The 24,080-nt window shown below is 36.9% G+C and overlaps 1 long non-coding RNA gene across 1 annotated transcript; it reads left to right on the top strand.

The window, feature by feature from the left end:
- The first annotated feature begins 21,263 nt into the window (after positions 1-21,263).
- Positions 21,264-22,927, top strand: LOC126367513 (uncharacterized). Its single transcript, XR_007566498.1, has 2 exons — positions 21,264-22,010; positions 22,750-22,927. It is a non-coding gene; the product is annotated as an uncharacterized LOC126367513 (long non-coding RNA).
- Positions 22,928-24,080: the final 1,153 nt, after the last annotated feature.

Consider the following 24,080-nt stretch of genomic DNA (forward strand, 5'->3'; position numbering starts at 1 on the left):
CGCTTTTCGTGAGGTAACTGACATAACATTTACAGTGTTTTACTGACTTTTGTAAAAATGCACTTCCATCAAGAAATATAACAACAAGTGTACAATATAATATATAATGTATAATATATTTTTTTATATATATAATGTATAGTGATATGCTATCGACTTGTAATTAGACGATGAAATAATAAGTAAGAAGCTGCAAATGAATCATTCGGCACTGCATCAGATATACTCTTTTCAGCATTAACTGAATGAATGACAAAAAAGTCCGCTGTCTGAAGAACAAGTGAAGAACGTAATAATTCTGTGAACTTGTAGGATTCTTAATAAGAGTAATATTAACGTAAACCAGACATCATGTCATTTTTTTTTGTACCGCTGACTTTCCAGTAAACTTTTTTTAAAAGAAAATTATACAGTTTTAAAAGAAACTATTCAATATCCTTAATTTTTTCGTGATTTAATTTTCTTTTCATACGCTAAATCTGTTTAGTTTTGCAAGAAAATCCGAATCTTCTGAGTGACATATCGCCTGGAACCCTTAGTAATTTCGACTGAAGTCAACACTCTCCATAAAGCATGTTTACGACGCATTGTGAGGAGTTTACGACAGACCGGCCCACGATTGACTTCTGCCCATAAAATGTGTTTTCTATGTAGCTCTTTAACATTACTTGTTGTTTTCTCATAAACATATGAAGTAATAAAATTCGCGAGACGTACGCTATCACATTAATCATTTTGTCGTCACGGTATAAAATCTGAACAATCGCCAATTACAAAAGCAATTCTAACGCATATAGAAGTTGATTAATAATAAAATCCAATGAAACTTCATGGATTGTTGAAGTCACGTTTATTTTTTAATATATTTCTGTTCAGATTATACTTACTGATAACAAGGGCTATGTTAATAAAGATATTTATTATGAAGATCAATATCCTCCTGAGGGCAAAACCTCTTAAGCTAATACAATATCCCAAAGGTTATAAGTACAACCAAAATACATACATATAGTTATTGTTCTCAAAAATGGCGCCAAATTGATGAATGACGTCACAATGAGTTTCCTTGAAGAACCACAATGGCAGGAATACTGCAAGGAAGGAAATACCTTCGTATTGTTGTGGCAGCGCGCCATTCATTTACCTTTGTTGGTTGTTGCTTAATCACCTAGTATTGCATAAGTAGGTATTGGTATTTTAATAAATGGGTTATTGTAACTATGGCTTGCGCGGCATTTACTTAGTGCTAAGCAAAAGGAATGAGGAACTCGATGAATTTTACAATAGCAAGTCAAATAAAAAAAGTGTTAAATAGACGAAATATTTTTTAACTTTGATGGGTTTGCTCTTGGCCCCAGACTTGCCCGAAGGCATTGACGAGGATTACATTAAGATGGAGCGAGCTCGCCCAGAAGGTGCCTATTCACTCTGGCCTTGAAAGCACCCGGGTTATATGCATTCAGAAGACGGCAGAGAATTCCACTCCTTCTCCAATCTTAAACTTCTTTTTAAATTTCCAATCTCAGCCAGAATGTTGACATAATATTGTATTTTTGTTCGAGAAAGCAGCATCAGATCAAGCATGGTATTGAATAGGTAGGTACAAAATTTCAGAAGGGTTAACTTGGGTCTTACAGCCCTTTCGAGCACAAAACATGCAATATGATTGCAATTTTAGTTATTGTGGTTTCTAACCTTTCCTTTATTCCAAAACACCAGAAAAGACGTATGATGCACTACATACTTCTTTTTATAGTATGTGATATTTTACATTTAGTATTCGAGAATGGATAATAAAAATATCTGAATTTTATTCATTACATTGTGCGTGATAGTTTCTATGTTTATATCAATCTGTCTTTATAACTCGTAAGAGGTTTTTATAATAGACAAAACAGTTTTGTATAATACTTAGGTAATTACTTTACTACCATTTACATTATTATGTATATATTGAATCACTACGTCACTTAAAGAAAATGACGATGCAATTGTAGAACGCTAACCAGAAATTGTTGTTCAAGTCAGATTTGAAGAGATACAACCTACTTTACTACTAGTTACTAAAAACAACTAAGGTCAGAATATAAAGACCTTTTAGTTCATAGAACAGAAGTCTCTTTTGAGTCTACAGCTTCAAATTCGTAACAGAAATCGTAACAGAAATATTTAAAATTGGACCTTAGCAGCAAACAATCAAGCGATGCGTGTCATCGATTGAAAAAGATGTAGATTTGATCAATAACAATTATGTACTTGCTTCTCTGAGGAATTGTATCCTCTAACATGATGGACTAATGTTATGGGCGATAGGCTGATCCCTTATCACCATAAGGTTCATCATATCCATCTTTGGACTTCGTATCAACAGTGGCTGCAAGTTGTCTTTGATTACTTGTGGCTCTGCCCACCCCATTAGGGATTACGGGCGTGAGTTTATGTATGTTCTCTGAGGAAACATTTTCGACATTGAGTTACCCAAAGCAGTGTTAATCCTACTTGAAGCTCTAAATAATAAAGTCATATGTGCGTAAAATAAAAGAACTTCACAGAGTTTCATTTGAGCACGCAAGTTACAGACTTGAAATGATACAGACGAGAAATGCTATGAAACTCATCAATTTAGAGAGATCTACTTACAATCTATTCTGTAAGGTTAGACCAATGCGGAAGTATCTAAGATTATCTAGAGCCAAATAAGTTAATGCTTTTACGTAAGTAATTATGCACATTTTCTACGGGCTTCGCTCCGTTTATACGGACCACGTTCGTAAATTGATGAATGTTATGATGCCTTACAATGTTATGATGATTGATTGGTGAATGATACTTTGCTATTTCACCTTTAGTTATTTATCTAATGTATTAATTAGATACTTATTCTTTCATAGAATTGTATAGAAATATATATCATTTAACCGCTGTATTTTTACTAAATACTGTACGTATATTAGAGACACAATCAACTTTAACTCATTTTTGGAGTTTTATTGCATTACCTTCAACGCCTTCAAGAACATTGGCCAATTAAGGTTCCTTAATGAGCGTTAAATTGAGTCGACTCTACCGTTTTTATAGCAGTGTTGCAATGAACCCAGTTTCACACCAACTTTATTGTTCGCCAGCATTTGGCTAGAAACAAGGCCAAAAAACGGTAAAATAAAAAATCTGCCAACTGACATCGATTCTATCGCGGCTCGTAAAAAACGAACACAATGCGTCGACAACGCCACGCGTCCCGCTACCCTCAGACGCGGCCGCATACACACATAGAGCGATAAAGTTCCATAGGCAAAAATCAGCTTTAATACTGGACCCTATTCGTTTACAAGTAAAGTTGAAATGACTCTGGCAGCTCTCAATAGAACTCTATCATACCATATCCATGAAATTGAAACAAACTTGGAATCCGTCCGGCGAGCACGCGATGTTGCCGGTCCGTGCACGCTACAACGTCGCTTTCCTATGTATATGTGTGTCTTCTGGCACAACTGGCGCCGAATATTTATTGTATACTAACAGAATACTGACGAGCGCTTAGGGCGACAGGGTTCTATGCTATTCGATGAGCGTGAAAGGGCTCTTTGAGCGGTCGGAATAGAGTCGTGTTTTGTGATGCTCGAGATAAGGTAGGACTTTAAAATAGCGAGATGTTTTTCTATGTGACCGTCCAGGTGGCTATGTATAGGTTGTTTGGCACGTTCAATACGCGTTCTGAATAGCGTGCGGCGGGCTTAAGTTGGACTCATTGGTTGTTTTGTTGGCTATAATTTATTTTATCGGTGAAGGCTTTATGAAGGCAACTTTAGAATTCATGAATACATTACCTGTGTACCAATTAAGTGCTCGTTGTAATGCGTATCATGGCCGTATGGCAATGTTTATTAAATTACAGTTGATTGTAGAGCACAACGTTTATAAATTAGTACTTTTGATTGTTACGATGGTAACAGGCTACGTATCTTTGTTTTTTAACTTATTTTGACATCATTGTCTCTTCAAAAATAGTATTTGCGCCTAGAACCTTCTAGTTTTATTTTAATGCTGAGTTTATGTGGATACAATTGAGGCTATTTGTGAAAGTAACCGATATAAACATGTAAATAAGTACCTACATCAACTTTATATTTCGTAAATTTACACTCCCAAGAGATACACACAAGACAATAAATCATAAAAAAATACTAAGAGTGTCTTGTATATTGTGACAATGTACCTATCCACAATTGCAAGCATAATGAACATAGATCTCTAAATTTAGTCTCTCCAGAAGTGATATTAAGTTTTTAACAATTCAGCTTCATGTCCACAATCTACTTTATAATCTATCAATTATCACATCATGTCAATTTTAATGAAAACGAAGATAATATCTTCCTTAATAGTCGACTCTACCATTAGAACACGGGCATTTTACTTGATAAGTCCTCACTGAGAACAAGCGTTATTTCTGTAAACCGTAAAATATTAACTTTAAGTTTCAAAATAAGTACCTCCTTACCTATTTCCAAAAGTCTACAAGTTAATAAAAATATTTTGTATGTTATTTTACTATACAAACTTAAGTTTTTTACACTTACTAAGTCAAAAAACGTTGCTGGCACGACATTACAGTGAGCGTTTTCGGATATAACTCAAAAAACATTTATGAAAAAAACATTTCATTATCACAGTTAGTTAGGTTGTTTTTCAATAAATATTTTGATATAGCTTATAATAGTCCTATAGTGTAAGACAAATGAGTAATAGCTATTTATTCGAAAATTGATATTTTCCCTTCATATGCTCACACGCGAACCAAGATTATAAGTTGGTATCTAGTACTTTTACATTACTTTAAAAAAACTTATTAAATAGGCAGATAGTGCACTTTTGCATCTTATAATATAAAAAAACATTCAAATTGAAGACGATTTTGTTCTTTATAATTAGTGTGCGGAGCTCTATCTAAGATACAAACGACTGAAAGGAAGTCGGAGTTCCGACTATTTGAGGTTCGAAACTCTCTTTGCTATGTCGAAACATTAATAATAAAACGTGAGAGAACTTATAAAGTGCATTACTTACTGGATAGGGGTCTGTATCCCCCAAAAATCAAACGTATACTCGTTTATACACCTAAAATCAAAATGATTTCCCGCATTAACTGACCGCGGCGCGGGAACAATGCGTAAACTAAATATTTCCCAGTGTCCATATGTAATCGATCCAAGAACATTTGTTATTATCTACAATATATGTTCTCTGAATAGCTTTCCGTATTGGATAAAGGTTTAGTGTAGTACATATCAATTACAACTTCGTTGAAGAAAGAGTAATCGAAAAAAAATATACTCTACTCTCCGCCATTGTTTCAACCGCGTTGATTCTTTACGCGTATAACTAGAATTGGTAAAAAGTTACTTTTTATCATATTTTGACTTGAAAGATAATTAAGCCTCAAAAAGTAACAGCAATTGAGAAAAAGATCCTGTATACTTTTTACGCGCGGTTAACCGTAGAAAAGAGGGTCTACAATCTCTGTACAATACTTACTTATAAATATGGTTTCCAGTACTGAATATACAGATGAAGAAACCTTACGGTTCACTAAATCATCAATCGAATTGATTATAATTATAATGTTGACATATAACAAAAAAGAAACAGATAAATTAATCGAATCAAGGAAAGAAGATCTAAACGTAGTTTTAACAAGAAGTATTCTATTGTATGTATTTATTCAGTACGAATTCATAAAGTGGTACGTACGTATGTCCGTAAGTACTTTTATTTACACAAATTCTTTTTTCGCCAATTTTCCAAACAAAGACTTTTAAGTCCAAACGTATTTCCATTGTTTCGACTCTACCAAACTAATATCTCGAAATCTTTCTTAATACAATGAACAATCTTAATATCCGTAAATCAAAAACCAAAATCCCTACCAAAAAACTGAAAAATATTGAAGAAAATCAAAGGAAAATTATTCAGTGTCGATCTGGCAACGCCGCCGCCGTGGCTATCCGAACTAAGGCCGCCTCCGAGTAGAAAGCGGCGCTCGTTTCTAATCTCCGCGAGTCAATGACTCCGCTGCGCCGCTACCCGGCCACTCGCACCAACTCGGTAGCCAATTCCAATTCTTACATTACCGGCAATCTGTCTTCACGCTAGTTCACTCTGCGGACTAATCAGGTAAAATATGAAAATGTCACTTACTACGTAACCTGCTGAACATCGACATCATTTTTGGCTTAATAATTAAATAGTGATTTATAAATTATTTTGTTTTGCTAATTCATACACTACTTTGTATAGTAAAAGAAATCCTCAAACTGCCTTTACTGTATTGTTAATAGTTTCTTTGAAACTAGCGAAGTAAAATGTTGAACTGTAGAGTTGTGTTACACTTTGGTAAACCGTCCATCTTTCCACATAAATTCCTTTATAAATAAATATATTCATTCATAATCCTATTCATAATCCTTAGTAATGAATAGTTAATTCTAAACGACTAATCTACTAGTCTCTAGAAGGTACTAATCTCATAACTACTTACTTACCTTCATGAAAAATAAGGACTTGACGAATGCCGATCTCTGGCCGAGTTCAAAATTTACTTCTCAACCGCGATCTTCTCAAAATAGCAATATACCTATATATTATTATGTAGTAGATATAGCTAATAATTAATTATGACTATTATTACCTCGGGCGGTGTACCTTTTTATTGGCTAAGCATAGAGACCAGGTTAGCAAGAGACACAACATCTCTGCGAAGAGCAAGTCCTAACTACACGCACTTCTCATGACGCATATTCATGTCAATACTCTCTCTCTCGCTGAGGTCGGTCATTCATGTCTGAGGATCGTGGTCAGCATCAAGGTTGCATCTGGAGCGGAAGGTTTACCTCCACCGGTTCCAATCCAGCGCGCCACTTACGACCGAGTAGAACTTGAGGACGACGAATCTTTCAGTTGATCGGTTCATCCAGTTGGTGATTCGCGCGATCTTGTACCTTCAGTATTTCCACCCACAATTAGCTCCTCTAAATTTTGGTCGCCTCGACGTACTGCGTGGCTTTTGTATGAAATAATGAGTTGATGGGATTTCCAAGCGAGTTTTTATTCAGAACAGGGTCACGATCAGTGGTCTCCGACACCACATCTCGATAGCATCAATCCTTTTGCCTTTCTTGGCCTTAAATTGTCCACGTTTCTACTGGATACAGGACGATAGGAGTACCTACCAGGGGTCGTATCGTCTTGATGCCGATTCCTCTTTTCTTCCATACATTATTCAGCCGGGTCATAATATGTTTTTCCTTCCCATTCGAATTGTTGGGGACACCGCTGCCGTTGCTTTGGGAGCTCAAATATATATAACGGTAGACGATATTAAAGTCAGGAGTTAGCCTTCCAGCTTCCACTATCATCAAATTCAAATTCAAAATATCTTTATTCAGTTGGTAACATAATTACACTATGAATCGTCAATTTTTACATAACGAACGTCGCGCCCGCCTAAAACTGCATCTGGGTGGTTATGTGAAGACTGAATTACATCTCGATGGATTATGCGATATCTCATGCGACAATTATGAAACGGAATATTAATATATACCTTATCTACCTTTTCTCTTTTTAATAAAGTAGGATCGACTGCGAAATATCGATTTCACCTGTTCCTTATGTTCAAACTGAACATTTTTCTTTTTAATGGAACAACATCATTCGGCAAGAATCTCTATTATGCGTGTGAAATCGGTTTAATGTTCATTTACTGAAGTACCTATCTTTTAACCTCGCGATATCAAGCCAGCCCTTTTGATTGGCTGTGAGCTCGATTCATCAGCTAATCGTCACATTTTGACTAATTGAACTGTAAGTCTCACTAAATATCAAATAAGTTAGAGCGACAGAGTACTAAAGTCGATAAATGATAATGCTCATGACTGTACAGCAGTGGATCTGGCTCTGTGCGGTAGTAAATAAGGTTATCTGGAAGGACTGGAAGATTAGGTGGTAAGTCCTTATGGTTGTCTGAAAGAAATCGCTTTAAGCGACAAAGCAGCCATTTGCCATGCATCTAGTTAAGTCACTTTTGTAAATATTTACGTTTATTTTTTGGTGCAATAAAGTATATTTGTAAGTATTGTAAATAAGTAGCGCAGTGCGGTGTGCGCAGTAGCAGTAGCAAGTAATGTTGGGTGCAGTTCTTGGTCATGAGTCGCTATTTTTGATAAATGTCAACCGCAACTCAAGTTAAAGGTAATCTGGCAGCTTGGTTGCATACTTACCTAGGTTGTTTCTGGTAGATACCTTTTGCCTCGTTCTTACAGTATACGACTTAAATCGATTACAGTGACCCCTTCAGGAGGGTTAGGTAATTCAAAGTCGCTCCAAACTCGTATCGGTGCGAGGCGAAGAGCGTCCCTTCTATACGTAACTATACATAACATAACATAAACAGCCTATATACGTCCCACTGCTGGGCACAGGCCTCCCCCCAATCAACCGGAGGGGGTATGGAGCATACTCCACCACGCTGCTCCACTGCGGGTTGGTGGAGACGTAACTATAATAACTACATTAATAGACAGCTCCTATTTAAATTTATACAATGGGAAGAAATGTACGTAAATGATGTACGTACTCTTATACAATATACGTAATGCATTTCACACATAACGTTGCGATTATTCTCGATCTCCAGGTGGGTCTGTATATCACCACTGATAACCTTATCAGCTGTTATCGCCTTCCGCTGCGCCCGCGCAGCTGCCGTGATGCGGTGTGCGATTGGGAACAATTCTATACGCTTTTTATGGCCATTTTTAATGCGAAATAAGTACTTACTTACGTTTCTTATTGCAGTTTTTATTTCGGATTGTTTCAAATGCTAACGGGTCGAGGCTTGTCTCTTCGATTTGTTTATGTAGTTTCTTGGAAGTTAAAATATTTTTTTTTATTTTGATCGGCTGTTTTTGGCGGTCGGTATTCTTTTTTTTTAAACTTATTGTAGATTTCCCGCAAATAGCATTAACTACTTGGCCGGACAAATAGGGAGAGATGAGGACTCTCACCCGGGACAAAATTTAAGACAAGCCTGAGAATCCAACTGGGGAGACCAGGATTCCAAGGTATATGGTCTACTTACTTTGGGTTCCTGTCTTCCACACACGGTCCTGATGCCCACCACGTCGCCCACCACGTTGCCCGCGGCGTCACTCACCATAATATGTGACAATATAATTGAAACAAATGCATGCAAAACCGCTTCTCCGTGAATGCTCAGTACACTTTCATACGTTTGTTTTTCTGACAGCCCGCTTGAGGCGCCGCGCGTCCCTGAACGCGGCCTAAGACTGTTTCAGGTAGAAGTTTTTTTACACTTGTAATATTTATTGAACTTGCCTCAGAGAGCATTCATTCACACACAACCTATCGGCATAGCTGTCCGTCTAGCGCGCACACTTCGCTTCAAACTTGCACCGTCATCGCGACGGTAGACGACGGTAGCTAACGGCGATCATTGTTCTATCACTTGTTTTATTCTTATCGACCGTTCAGTAGCTTCGAGTCATTGTCTTTTAATATGTTAGTAATTGCCAAGTGCAGTCGAATGAGCAGCGATGGAACATGACAAACATAACATAACATCTTGTATTCCCAATAAACGCATTGTATGAAACTCATACCATATGTCAAGCCGGAGTGAGTGCGTGAATTGGGTGGTCGATCACAAAATTTATTTAAATAATCATTTGTAAGCACGCATATACCCATAGATATCTAACATTCAAACTGAAACCTTGGCTACAAATAATACAGTCAGCAACACAAATTGACAATCCTCTTCTGTCGTGTGGGTTGTGAGTTGGATTACCAACCTCGACAACCCTGGTATCAGGGTTACTATTGAGCCGCCAAAGGCCTCTGACATGGCTCATGTAACGACTACGTACTTAGATCAGTAAGTAGTAACCGGGACCAACGGCTTAACGTGCCTTCCGAAGTACAGATCATCTTAATTTCGGACAATCAGATGATCAGCCTGTAATGTTCTAACCAAACTAGGGATCACAAAATGATTTTTGTGATATGTCCCCTGTCCTGACCAGGATTTGAACCCGAGACCTCCGGATCGTGTGCTCAACGCTCAAACCACTGGACCACGCAAGCCGTTTCGAATTGTCTTAAAAATATGTACAAATATACTTGTAAGATAATAATGTTATACGGTGTTAGGTTATTGTGCAAATCATCACCTTATTGTGAAAACCTCCTAAGCGCTTTTTTGAATAATCACACTCGAATGTGATTATTGTTAGCAAGACTTCGTGTTTAAAAATAAAACTAAGTACCTACTTACTTAGATATTTTTTTGTGAGACGTGAATTATCATTATCAAACAAGGAAATCGAGTAGCCCGGTATGTTGTCAAGTCATGCTGAATGCCGGTAGCTGTACGGCTACTTCTCACATACCGTTCCTCATATTTGCCTTCATTGAATTTCATTTGTTTTGACAACCATTCGAGCTAGTCATTTGTTATAACTAGTTAGTTGAATTTTATTTATAAACAAATAGCTGTTAGAACCGTGGACTTCGATTATATGGCGCTAAGCGAATAACTCTCTGGAAAATCTGAAAAGTATAACCGTGAAAAAGATGTCCTGAGTTTGTAATAGTTTTAGGCCAGATCTTTTTCAATCTCCACGGATTGACTGAGAACATTCTGTGGAGGCTGATATCCACAGACGGAAATGGCGGTGGGTTGGTCATGTCCTTACAAGACCCGTGGAACACCCGTCCCGACGAGCTCTGACCTGGTGTGCGCATGGAAAACGCAAAAGGGGCGGCCCAAAGAAACCAGGCGACACTCGGTTGACAGGGAATTAAAAACTCTCGGCATGTCATGGCAGCAAGCTACAGAGGCTGCAAAAGATCGCGAGGAGTGGAAATCTGTTATTTGAACCCTACATTCTAACAGGGTATAAAAGGATTAAATGAAGAAGAAGAGACGACCACAAAATAAGACGAGCGACTCTGGGTTTTGACCTTTGTGCCAATTTTCAACCAAATCGGTCTACTTAGTGCTTGAAAGAGTAACAGACGGACAGACCTTCGCATTTATAGTAATTATTATTATGTGTGATTAGATAATACGTAATGTATTTATTTATTTATAAAGTACAACCACATCACATACATTAAAACATTTTTACGAAATATAATAATCGTACATACGTACAAACTACGTACCTAAAAATTTAGTTATTGTACTCTATTTAGCTGGCGAGGAGTGAGTGTTTGTACCTACTTACACCTCTGCGGCGAGATGCTATGTACTCTATTTAGGTGACTGCTGAGGAAATACCTATAAGTATCTATCCATAATACTACATCCACTCGCATAGCCCTTATAAGGTACCTAAGTAATTGTAATTGTTACTGGCAATAAATTTATTTTATTCTTATTCTTAATTAGATGGTGTGTACAGGAATCAGTGCCATTGTCTTGCAGTATAAACAAGTTATAACAAATTGCGCGTTCGAAAGTCTCTATACGTATAGCTTTCGAAATAAAAATAAAAAACTTTCAGAAATGACCTTTCGAAGCAGAAGGTTGTTAAATCTATTTATAACTAACTTACTAATAATAATTAAAATTATTACAATAAATACGTGAGCGTAAATCGCCACGTGTTATTAAATCATTTACTTTTTCTACTTAGGTACCTTATAAGGGCTATGCGAGTGGATGTAGGATTATGGATAGACACTTATAGGTATTTCCTCAGCAGTCACCTAAATAGAGTACATAGCATCTCGCCGCAGAGGTGTAAGTAGGTACAAACACTCACTCCTCGCCAGCTAATTTTATTTTATTTTACATCTGTAATTTTCTTATCCGCTGAAAAAGAAAGGGACGGTTAATCAATAACTATCATCGCTTATTACTTTAGAAAAGGAATAAAAAACTTGAACGTCGCGATACCCGCTTCCCATAACACGAAAAACCAATAAGTACATATGAATAAATACGTTTTAGTTGTAACTTATAATAAGTACCTATTTTAGATCATAGGTAAGTAATTCTTGCGTAAATTAGGACCTTTCCCTTTATAGGTAAGTAGTAATTTATAGTAATTTGTCTTTCGTCGCTTCAGGCGATAATAAATAGGCATTCCAGGTCTCTATTCTAGGTCCCTTGTAAGCTGGCTCGGTCTTATACAATAACACTAATTAAGTAGTATACTGACTGATTAGCATGTTACGGAGACTATTCATTGGTGTCTGTTGGGCCCATAGTTTGACAGCTCTTAAATTGTTGCCGTCTTTCACTTATAATACGTGCAAGAAAGTGATGCAGCTAGTTTTAGTCCTGTCAAATTATGTTAAAATGAATTTGGTGGTTGCCTAATCGACACCATTGGCGCTTGTTGATAAAAGATAAACAACATATGAGGCCTATTTTATAAAACTTATAATTGTAAATTACAACGACGTTTCGATTTACATTGCGGAGTGTGTGATTAGAAATATTTTGCAGCTTCATACCTATCTATTAGTTAAGCAACGAACACAAAATTGTCGTTTATTTTCAATATTCTGTATTTGCATACTAACCTAACTATTTGCAAATGTCAGTTTCAATACTTAGTTAACCTCCACCGAGCCGCAGTATAGAGCAGCGTGGTAGAGTATGCTCCATACTCCTTCCGGTTGATTGAGGGTAGGCCTGTGCCCAGCAGTGGGACGTATATGGGTTGTTTATGTAGGATTTTTGGTGATTCCATGCAATTCTACAAAAAAAAAAATACCACCTTTTCTTTGTTAAAATATTGAGTGTATGTATGAATGAAATGGCACCCTTTCTCTATTTACTATGCCTAACAGGTCCGACTAATAAATAATAGTAAAATAGCCGTTATTAAGTAATATGTTTACTGTGCGTGTGTATCCCTAATAAAGTCATAACTTGAAGTAATTGCAAAACACGATTAAGTATGATTACATGGTTTAGTCAAGTGTGTACTTACTTACTTGTTTACAATTGATGATCCCTTTTTAACCGACTTCGGCGCAGCAAAAAATGTCATTAGTCGTATGCATATTACAATACCAAACAATACAAATATACTTTATTGCACCAAAATAAAAAGAAATAATTACAAAAGACTCTTAACTAGGTACATGGCAAATGGCGGCCTTATCATACATACTTACATACAAATATACGAGTACTATATACCTAACCTATATAGCATATTTATCCTAAGAGTTTGCTCATCACGGCATACGACCACGAATATCTTCTAAACATCACTATTCGGAAGAATTTCAGAGAAATATACCAATTTTCTAGTTTCATACTTTTTAGAGTGTGATTTTTCCGTAGTCGGGTTTTAGTTTTTAAACTTATAATTTTATACAGTCTATTTTTACCTACTTCTTTTCTTATAATTAGTAAAAGTTTTTGTCATCTTAATATCGTATAAAATGACAAGTTAAGCACGACGTAGCGATCCGATTACTCTAGCCAAAGAGGTGGCCAATCAGCTGACGACAACAAACACTTCTAGACCTCGATCCAAACCCCGCCGGCGAGGTCAACGATTTCCTACGATCAGCGCTTTTAGCTATCGATCTAAGATCGATGAACTCTTTTAAATACTTACAATGCTCTCAGCTGAGGCCCTAAATCGAGGTTCGCGCCTAACTGGGTATCTTCGGCCTGTTGCCTTGAGTTTTGTACCGAGTGAGAGATCGCAGAGCTCCTCATCTGTCCGGCCAAGTAGTCACTGCCATATGTGGCAAATCTACAAGAAACGTCAATATAACGAAGTGACTAAAATAATAGAAAATGTTATAGGAGATAACTTAGTTTCTACTAACAGTGGCGGACCTAGGGCGAAGGGAGGTGTGCGGCGCCGAAGTAGGGGGGGGGGGGGGGGCAAATACGCCCTGGCCGCAAACTAACTTCATCGGGTTAGATTGCGTCCACATAAAACTCATACCGAGTGGCCATAAACAAAGATTTAAATAGGTTTTCGGTGTCCGTAAACTTATCGAAAAAAATGTATTTTAAAGGGCTGAGGGGCGCCACTTCGAGGTCTCGCTCCACCTAAATATTTTGCTAGGGCTGCCACTGTCTACTAACGTCACAAATGCAAAATACCAAAGTAATACTTATTGCTTTAGTGGTTGAGGCCCGTAATTAGGTATGTAACTAGTTAGTTACATAAACCACTGATTTTAAAATTCACGTTTCGATCTAAAATACTGATTACGTGTTCAGCGGTGGAGGGAAACATTGCAGGAAAACCCACGTAAAGTAAGTGATAAAAAATATGAAAGACCAAAGAAATCTTTTAAGATTTCACATTTATTGTTCAGTTGGCCTTTAAAAGTTGCGCAAAGGTAAGTACTTAACTAAAAATAGCTTTTTTGACGTAAGTAACTTATAACTGATTCCTGCAGGCACCTCCTAATTTTAATTTTAGTTATACCTGTCATTATCCGCCGAAAAGGAAAGGGACGGATGATTGACATCTGTTAATTTCAGGAAGAATGAATAACCCGGGCGAATCAAATAGGTATCTCGCTGGCAAACTATGCAAACCGTTTGACGTATGCTGTCAACTTAATTCTGTTGGGTTATTGGCCAGTGTAAAATTTGTATAGGGTTGTTTTGGATTTATGCTTAATACTGACGTGTATTCCATACATTTTATGCTTGTCGATTCGTCTCTTTCCTTTTCGGCGGATAGGAAAATGACAGATATAACTTAAAATAAAATTAGGTGTCTACAGGAATTAACACTAATGTGTACCCAAATACATTTGGGTAGCACTCTCTATTTCTTCCGGCCAAGGTGGACAATCTACAGTAAGTCACGTCAAAATACCCTAACCCCCCTAAGGAGCGCTGCGTTGCGAGATCTCATTCGGAATACAGTTGCGTACGCGGCACATGCTTTCAGTATCTATGTATTAAAAATAAGATGTCGTTTATAATTGGTCCGAAACGTTAAACAACCCTGGCTGGTATGATAATCAAGTTCTCTTCTCAGATCGAATACTTTCAATTTCTTCCGAGGCTAAGCGTTGCATGAAAATATTTAATATACTTATAATACATCATCATCAGCCCATTAACGTCCCCACTGCTGGAGCACGGGCCTTCCCTATGGATGGATAGGAAGACCGGGCCTTAAACCATCACGCGGGCCTAGTGCGGATTGATGGTTATTAACGACTGCTAATGCAGCCGGGACCAATGGCTTAACGTGCCTTCCGAAGCACGGAGGAGTTCGAGATGAGGAGCCTTTGCGAAAGTTGCTTAACTTCAACTATCGCAGACCGAGCGCGTTTACCGCTCCGCCACCGAGCTCCTCAACTTATAATACATATAACATAACATCAAGTCTATATTCCCGAAGGGGTTGGCAGAAGTCTACTGTAATATTTCCGACCCCATGTTTAAGCCCCATGTAATAGAGAGCGAACCTATGGATATTAACCGGGCACATATCCTAAAAACCACCAATTCAAAATCATAAAATCGAATTCAGTGGTTTAGAGTTATCGTCAATACATATCTTCTCACACTGTTTTCGAATTCAGTAGTTTATCCTTTCACACCACAACCCACTCTTATCACACTATTTCTATCATTCAAAGTCACCCCACTCATACTCTTCAACAATCTCTCATTTCCATTGCATTTATGCTACTCTCGTGTATCTACATTTATAACAACTTAAATAATATTTACGTATAATAACCGCCCGCCGCCATAACGTAGTTAAGGCGATCATCACACGACGCAGTCGCGGCCGGCATGGTAGTATTGACTTGTATGTAAATTGTCGCCTAACACACAACCACCGCTTCACCGCGCGGTCGACCACGCCGTGTGATACCCGCCTAAATGTTTAGGTGACATAACATACACACAGACATAGCTAGCGGCTGTTCCGGCGGTAGCAATAAGTAGGTACTATCGGTTGTAGGGCTGCTAATTTATTTTACTGATGGTGGCAGAACTTGTAGTTGTTGTCTTATTGTAGATTTGCCTCAAATTGCATTCGATTCGAACGCTTTGCTGCATGTTGGCACGTTCTATTATACGTAGTGTCATTCATCATATCCCCATTTTTCACATGGTCCACTTACTTAACCTGAATATTTGTCAGGGTGGGATTTTCACTGAAGCGACTGCGTGTCTGACCTTCCAACCCGCGAAGGGAAAACCAGCCCAATACAGGTTAGGTCACATACCTCCCAAACCAAAATGGTTTACTTTGTGATCTTCTATCGTGTGGGCTATGAAGTGGATTACCAACCCCAGCAAACCTGGAGTCAGGGTTATTTTTGAGCCTCCAAAGTCCTTTATGAAATGACTAATGTAATGACTACTTTCTTACATCGGTAATAATGAGGATCAACGGATAAGGGATTAAATAATTTTTGTGTTATTTCCTCACTAGGATTGGAACTCGAGACCTCGGATCATGAGCCCACCACTCAACCTCAGGATCATGGAGGCCGTAGCATTCGCTGTATTTTGTGGTTATACGATCAAGAACTTCTGTTTGCAGGGATACGTATAGTCGCACCGTACAATAAAGAATAATACTGCGTATAGGACGGTAACTCTCTGCCCCGCACCAATTCGTACCGTTCGCCGAGCTAGATTTACCTCACCCCCTCTGGGTCTTACTTTAGCCTTGAATGGCCCTTGGCCGCTAAGATGAGCGCGTGGACTTTTTCTCTCGCTCGCACTTACGCGTTAAAGCAGCACACAGTAAAAATAAGATTTTTGTATGGAGTCCTCAGACACTGCTCGCACCTTAGCTATAAACTTCAATTCTAGATCTTCAACTAGCCCTATTACACGTTTGCGTAAGCCGTCTGTCACAGGAATGATTCATGTCCACACAATCTCAGCGATCGCGTCAGCACGCAATATTACAATGACGCTTTGTCTTCACGCATCGATTCATGAACGAAGCATGCTCTCAAGACGGGAATAACTCACCTCAAACTAATTACATTCGGCGAAAATTGATTACCTAAGTATTGGTTTTCTAGTAGGTTACGTACATCTTTTTGTGTTAACATGACAAAATATGTAATTCATTTTGAATATTATTATAAGGAATTGAATGCGGTTATGGTGTGAGTTTATGCTAACCGGTATAAAATTTGCGTAATTTCATACCAGTGGCGTAAATTTATACCTTAACCGATTTCAAGCCGTAATATAAATGAAATAAGTATGTATTATAACTGAAAAAGGTACCTACTATACTGATTCCAAGAATTTTCTTAAACACGAATAAAAATATACTTAATATACTCAATTAGCCTTTCCTTACACCTTATTCTTTCCTTATTCATTATTAAGGCAACAGGTATGACAAAATACGGTACAAAATTACCGTAGTTTCATACCGGTAGCGTAACTTTATACCCAAACATTTATTTAAAACTGAAATATCTATCTTTTAAAATACGAATTTTACCTATGTATTTTACTACACAGGAATAAAAAACATAATCGTCAAATAACATTTCCTTACATCTATTAAAAATTAATGCAACGTGTGAATTAAATTACTGAAATTTCACACCGGTGGCGTAAAAGCCCGGGTGAGAGCCTTCAGCGCTCCCCATTTATCCGGCCAAGTAGTTAATGCCATCTGCGGTAAATATACAATAAGTCACGTCAAAAAAAAACGTAAAAGCCCAGCTACAAAATACCTTTTTGAGTTATACATACTCAAAAAGGTACAACTCCTAATTCCAAGTGTCTTCTAAAATACAAACATAATATTATAGACACGTGAATAAACGAGAATTTTTGACGTGACTTATTGTAGATTTGCCGCAGATGGCATTAACTACTTGGCCGGACAAATGGGGAGCGCTGAAGGCTCTCACCCAGTACAACGTTTAAGACAACAGGCCTGAGGGTGCCCAGTTGGGCGCGAACCTCGGCTCAGGGCGTCGTCTGAGAAGAAAAATATTTGAAAGAATTAATCGACCCTAGTGGGTCGATAGCGATAAGCGCTGAATGAGGGAAATCGTCGACCACGCCGGCGGGGTCGATATCGGGGCTCTGAAGTGTTTGGTGTCGCTAGCTGATTGGCTGCCTCTATGGCTAGAGTAATCGGGTCGTCGGGATCGTATATTACGTCCTTCGTATCAATTACCCTTTTCTTACATCTGCTAAACCAACTTCCCCTCCCTATTTTAGACATCTCACTTAGCCCTTATTATCGCACTCACTTGAAAAAATGAGAATATTACTACTTACATGGTATAACACCAGGTGGGTTGTTTTAGTAGATAATAAGGTCAAAATTATACTTGTAATACCTGTGATGTGTTACTGAAAAAATGGTCGGCTGCCGACCTCTACCTAAGTATAACAGTATGACAGTAAATATGTTACATTCAAAGTGGTGTTTGAATAAACAGGTTGTGCGTTTATGATTATCAATGTTTAGAAATTTCTATAATGCCACCCGACACAAAACTATATTGAGTAAAAGGTGTTCTTTTGAGAACTCACAAAAAGTGTAATTTCTCACAATTAGCGATCTTACAATGAGGGAATTTCTAGGCTACGTTCTCCAAGAAATATACAGGGTGTTAGTGACATCGTAACGAAAACTTTGAGGGGTGATTGAGGCCATGATTCTGAATTGATATCAAGTGGAATTTTCCGTCGCAAAAGTATGGAACTGAAACAAAAAACTAAAAAAAAAATGAATTTTGCGACGAAAAATTCCACTTGATATTAACTCAGAATCATGGTCTGAATGATCCCCCTGAGTATTCGTTACGATGTCACTAACACCCTGTAGGTATATACATATGGCGCTGTACAGATTTAACGTGATAAGTAATTAAATAAAAAAATACCCATGTTTACATTACTAGGGTAAGTACATAATTATTCAAAAATATAGTGTACCGGCAGACACATAATATATAAAAATAATTGTTGCATATTTGGATCAGATACGATAGAACGACCAAGAAGAGCTTACATGGAACAGATCAAAGAGAAGGTGAACGTCGTGTCTTATAAGGAAGTGAAGGAATTGACCTTTGATAGACAAGAATGGAGAATGCTACACCGACTAGAGCGTAGCTCTTAAATTAGTGATGATGATGACAGAATTATGTTGACAGAGTGGAAGAATGTTGTGCCTGGGTGTAATATAACAAGGGTCATCATTTATACCCAAAAACAAAGACAGGAGATGTACTTTCTTTCTTTCTTTCTTTCTTTATTATGTTTGTTATGCAAGAAATTAGAAGGTTAAACGAAGATGAATTTGTACAGTACCAGAACGTAGTCTGAAAAGACTTTCATTACTATACCCACACAGCTATATATTTACATTTACTATAAAAAAATAAAGGCTTTTTAAAAGTCATCATTATAAGAACATAATATTTTTTGTAATTACAGTTATATATTACGAAAGAAACGTTGAAATAAATCATAAAATTAAATTGTACTCATATAAGTAGAACACCTTTTCTGTCACGACGCCGCGCCAAATACGGTCCGATCGTTAAGCGACTGACTTACCCGAAACTGACCAGGCGCGATTTAAATGGTATGTTTAATTGTCAACTGCTGGAAATACTTTATATTGTTAATGGTGTAAGTGACAAAAAGGTGGCGAATTTTATAACCAAAATAGGTAAGCACGAGACCACGAAAAATGGAAACAGGAAATTAGGGGAGGCCTTTTTCAAGCAATGGGATCTTGTGGGCTCGATTAAATTAGACTCCAAAACAGGGGGGTTAAAAAGGCCACTTCGAAGCAATTCATCTCGAGAAGCAATATTGCAATTTGATATTTGCGTGTATAAAATTAAATGCGCAATGCAAAAAAATGTCAAATAGCAATATTGCTTTTTTAGGTGAATTGCTTCGATGCCGCCTTTTTAACCCCCCAGGTATCACTGATGTTGGGAAAAAATCCCCAAACTGAAATGGTACTAGGCTGGACACTTTTTGATGCATCCGGAAACGATGAGCACAGGTTATTTATTGGATACCTCAAGGCGGGTACAGAAGTCGAGGCAAACCGCGTAACATATCGCACCCCCCGTGGAAAAACGCAGTAAGTGGACTAGCGACATTTTTTTTTTATTGCACCATTCAATTCAGCGTACACGAATACACCTTCTCACAAATTTTCATTAAGATATCAGTAAAAATGAAGAAATTATTACAAAAACAATGAAATTGTGCAACATTGATAAAAATATTTTTTCCCCCATAATAAGAAAGTAAGTATAAATACGTGATTTTTTTTTGGTATTTTCCCATATAGTAAAGTCATAATAACACTTACTTCGATTTTACACGAAAGTTTTTTAGGATGGTCGAGTCGTAAGTAAACGTACTGACATGTTTCACGACATTATACGACACGACAGTGGTTGTACGTCTAGTTACTTCGTTATTCCACGAATGTTTTAGCGTTACTATTTGTTGTAACTCCAGCTACTTGCCTATTCTGCGAATCTTTTAGTGTAACGGTTTGGTGTAAATATAATCACGTAGTTTTTTCCAAGCAAGGTTTGATATTACTATTACGTTATTTCATTTATCTTCATTTTTCGATGATATATTTTACACTATACTCTTCGTAAATATGAATACAACTCTTTTAAAGACAATAATTTGAATCATTTGTCGTGTTATTCTAATTACCTGCAAATATAGACTACTTATTAATGTCCTAAGTAAATATACTTACTTATCACTAGCGTAAATCCCTATGTTTTATTTGGTTACTGTACTTACGCCGTGCCAGCGGCGGCGGGCTGCACACTCAAAGAGAGGTATTAGAAAGATATTAGAGAGGTATTACATCTATCCACCAATTTTTCGTCAATCTCGACTTTTTATTCAACCAAAAATCGACCCTATTATTACTGTACTGTGATCGTTATTTGTAGAGTGAAAGCTGATTGTCTATTTGTGATCGTAGTTTTACCACGGTATTCCGTCAGTCAGCATACGGCCCTACAAATAACGATCGCATTGTAGTAATAATAAGGTCGATTTTTGTTAGAATAAAAAGTCATGATTGACGAATGTTGGATAGATGTAATAATTATCTCTCTAATTTGTTCATGGTGGCTACTCGAAGCGTGCATATCTTTGTGTGGAAGTAAAAAACCCAAGGATTATACGTATGCTCAACTTGGACAAAATCGAAGATGGTGAGTTATTTACTTATAAATAGACTAGCTAGATTTTAGGTACCTATTACCTTACCTACTTAGTATATTACTATTTATTAGACTATTAATATTATTACCTACCTACCTGACGACCTACTTGACGTAAGTTGGTTTGGTTAATGCGTGATGATGATTGCACTGCTCTGTACTAATTATTAAAGTAAACTAAGCATGCCTATGTGCCTATTCGGTGCTTTTAATCTATAAACTAACTACCTATTTAAATTGGGGTGTGCCGTTTTTGTACATTCGCTATCACCTGGCATAGCACCTGGTATATGAATAAAATAAAGATATTTGAACAAAAAACTGTTACGTGATCAACTGTAGTATTTCGGCTTGGTTGTGAATTATCTACCTAGGTATATAAGTTAACTTTTGCAAAAACACCCTTGATTTTGTTGTTATTTGTGCGCTTGAGTTTGATACACATTTTATTATTAACGCATTGGTACTAACCTTCTATTTAATACCTAAATAACGATAAAATATCTAGGTTTGTGTCTAATTTTTAGGGTGATTTGGTAATGGGTCCTTTTTATTGCTTAACGTCTATTATGTACCTACCTACAAACAATGTATTTAAACCATTATGTTCCAATTAACAGATTCCACTAATACTGCATCCCAATCCAGTACAACCCAGTGGAAGAATGACCAGAAATGCAAAAATATTTCAAGAAACTATGGGATATCTTCTCGTCGTAGTCAACATGAGACACATTCTCTTGAAGGTTCGTATGTACCTATCCGTATCCTACTAAAGTTCTTCTCTCGTGTGGGTTGAGACAATAATTGACTGACCTCATCAACCCTGGTATCAGGGTTACTACTGAGCCGCTATAGGTCCATGACATGCCTCATGTAACGACGACATACCTGCATACTTAATTAAGCCGCAACCGACTGCCTAACGTGCCCTCCGACGCACAGATCATCTTACTTTTGGGCAAAAAAATAATATTAGTACCATTTCTGATTTTCGACTTGGCCGGGAAGCTAAGCAGCTGAAAACGTTCCATGTTTTGTATGCCGAAATATCCTTTCAGTATTTGTATTCTAGATTGATATAGGTATTTACCTACTAACCTGGAAGCGGCGCGTGGTAAAGTTTCTCTGAAATAGTCAGTGCCTGTGTATTTATGGTATAATTATTCTGTCATTTTCCTCTTATCATAACAACCACAGATATATTTTTGATTTGCTTAATGTAGTTTTTTCTAGAGTTATCTCCTATGCAAACCAACTGGCTTTTATGGGGTTTTAGCCAAGTTGCAAACGATTAAGTACGTAAAACGACAGTGACAGACCTTATGTCAATCACATACATTTTTATCACTGACACTGTCGCTTTTCGGATACGTTGGAAAATTGGCTCATCTCTAAGCTTACTATAATAGGTATTAATGGTTGTTTTTCTTTTTAGTAATTTATTATCATACTTAATAGTTTTTTATATTTTGTCATTTGCAGGTTCTACCGAAAAGCAAAGAGGGGGTGATCGGAAAGGAGCAAAATGTTCAAGAAAACACTTAATGACTAACTGTAATAACTGAAAATGAAGGTTTTTCTAATAAAGGCAAGTGCCATACCGTATTAATATATTTTGTGATTATGCATGTATTAATTAATAAACGTTTTAAAATTAAAAGTTGGATTTTAATTACAAATAGAAATAACTCCCTGAAAACTAAAAACCCATGCGGGGTCAAACGGCTTTCGGCACAGCTAGTAAATAAATATTTTTTTTAATACAAATTAGAATAAACACTTAATTTAACACTGATTTTATTTGTTTCAATATACAAGGTGGCCCAAAAGTTCACGTTCAAAATGAAAAATTTGATGGAGGGGCTCATTAGCTACCAGAAACACCCCCGTGTATGTTCAGCGATTATTTACGGTTTAGGAGATATGACCCATTTTACACCTTTTTCTTGATTTTCTATCTTACTTCAGAAATCATCATTTTGTCGCTATCCCTTTCTTAATAATTCTAATTTTTTCTTTCTAATTTCTAATTATTTTGCTTCATAACTATGCCTAAGTATGTGTATCGCTAGGTGAAAAAATAAAAACAATCGAATGAAAGATAAAAAAGTCATTGGAAGTTGGAAGTCAAAGTGAGAATTCGTCTAAAATTGTTACAGTTGTAAGTCTTCGCCGAAGAATAATAAACACATGAGATTTTCATAAACCCTGAAAGTGTTTTTAAAAACTGCTCCATTTAATAGGCTTTTAGACACATCCAAAAAAGTACCCTTAATAGGGGCATAAAACTAAGTAATTAGCCCTCAAAGATTGCAAGACAGACAGATTTTATTTTAGCATCTTATAGTATGAATCACCAACAGTGTTTGGGGATAACTTTTTCCTTCATTACAATATGAATACCAAAAGTGAATGCAAGTTTTGTCTTCAGACTGTTGCTATGTCTACCCTGTTAGCGATTATGAGCGTGATTTTTTTTATTGAAAATGTGTCTTTGACCACAAAGGTAGTTAAAGGTTGTTAAAGAACAACGTTAGAAAGAAGCAGCTACCTACATTGTATGAGAATGTAAATTTTTCCTTCAAATCTGTCTATCTTGCAATCTTTGAGGTCTAATTATTTAGTTTATTGCTTCTATTAAAGGTACTTTTTTTGATGTGTCTAAAAGGCTATTAAATGGAGCAGTTTTTTAGAGATACCTACTTTCAGCATCCATGCCAATCTCATGTGTTAATTTATTCTTCGGCGAAGTTTTAACAACTGTGACAATTTTGGTCCAATTCTCACTTTGACTTCCAATAACTTTTTTTTTG

This window comes from Pectinophora gossypiella, chromosome 6 (genome assembly GCF_024362695.1).
Source record: "Pectinophora gossypiella chromosome 6, ilPecGoss1.1, whole genome shotgun sequence".
Lineage (NCBI taxonomy): Eukaryota > Metazoa > Arthropoda > Insecta > Lepidoptera > Gelechiidae > Pectinophora > Pectinophora gossypiella.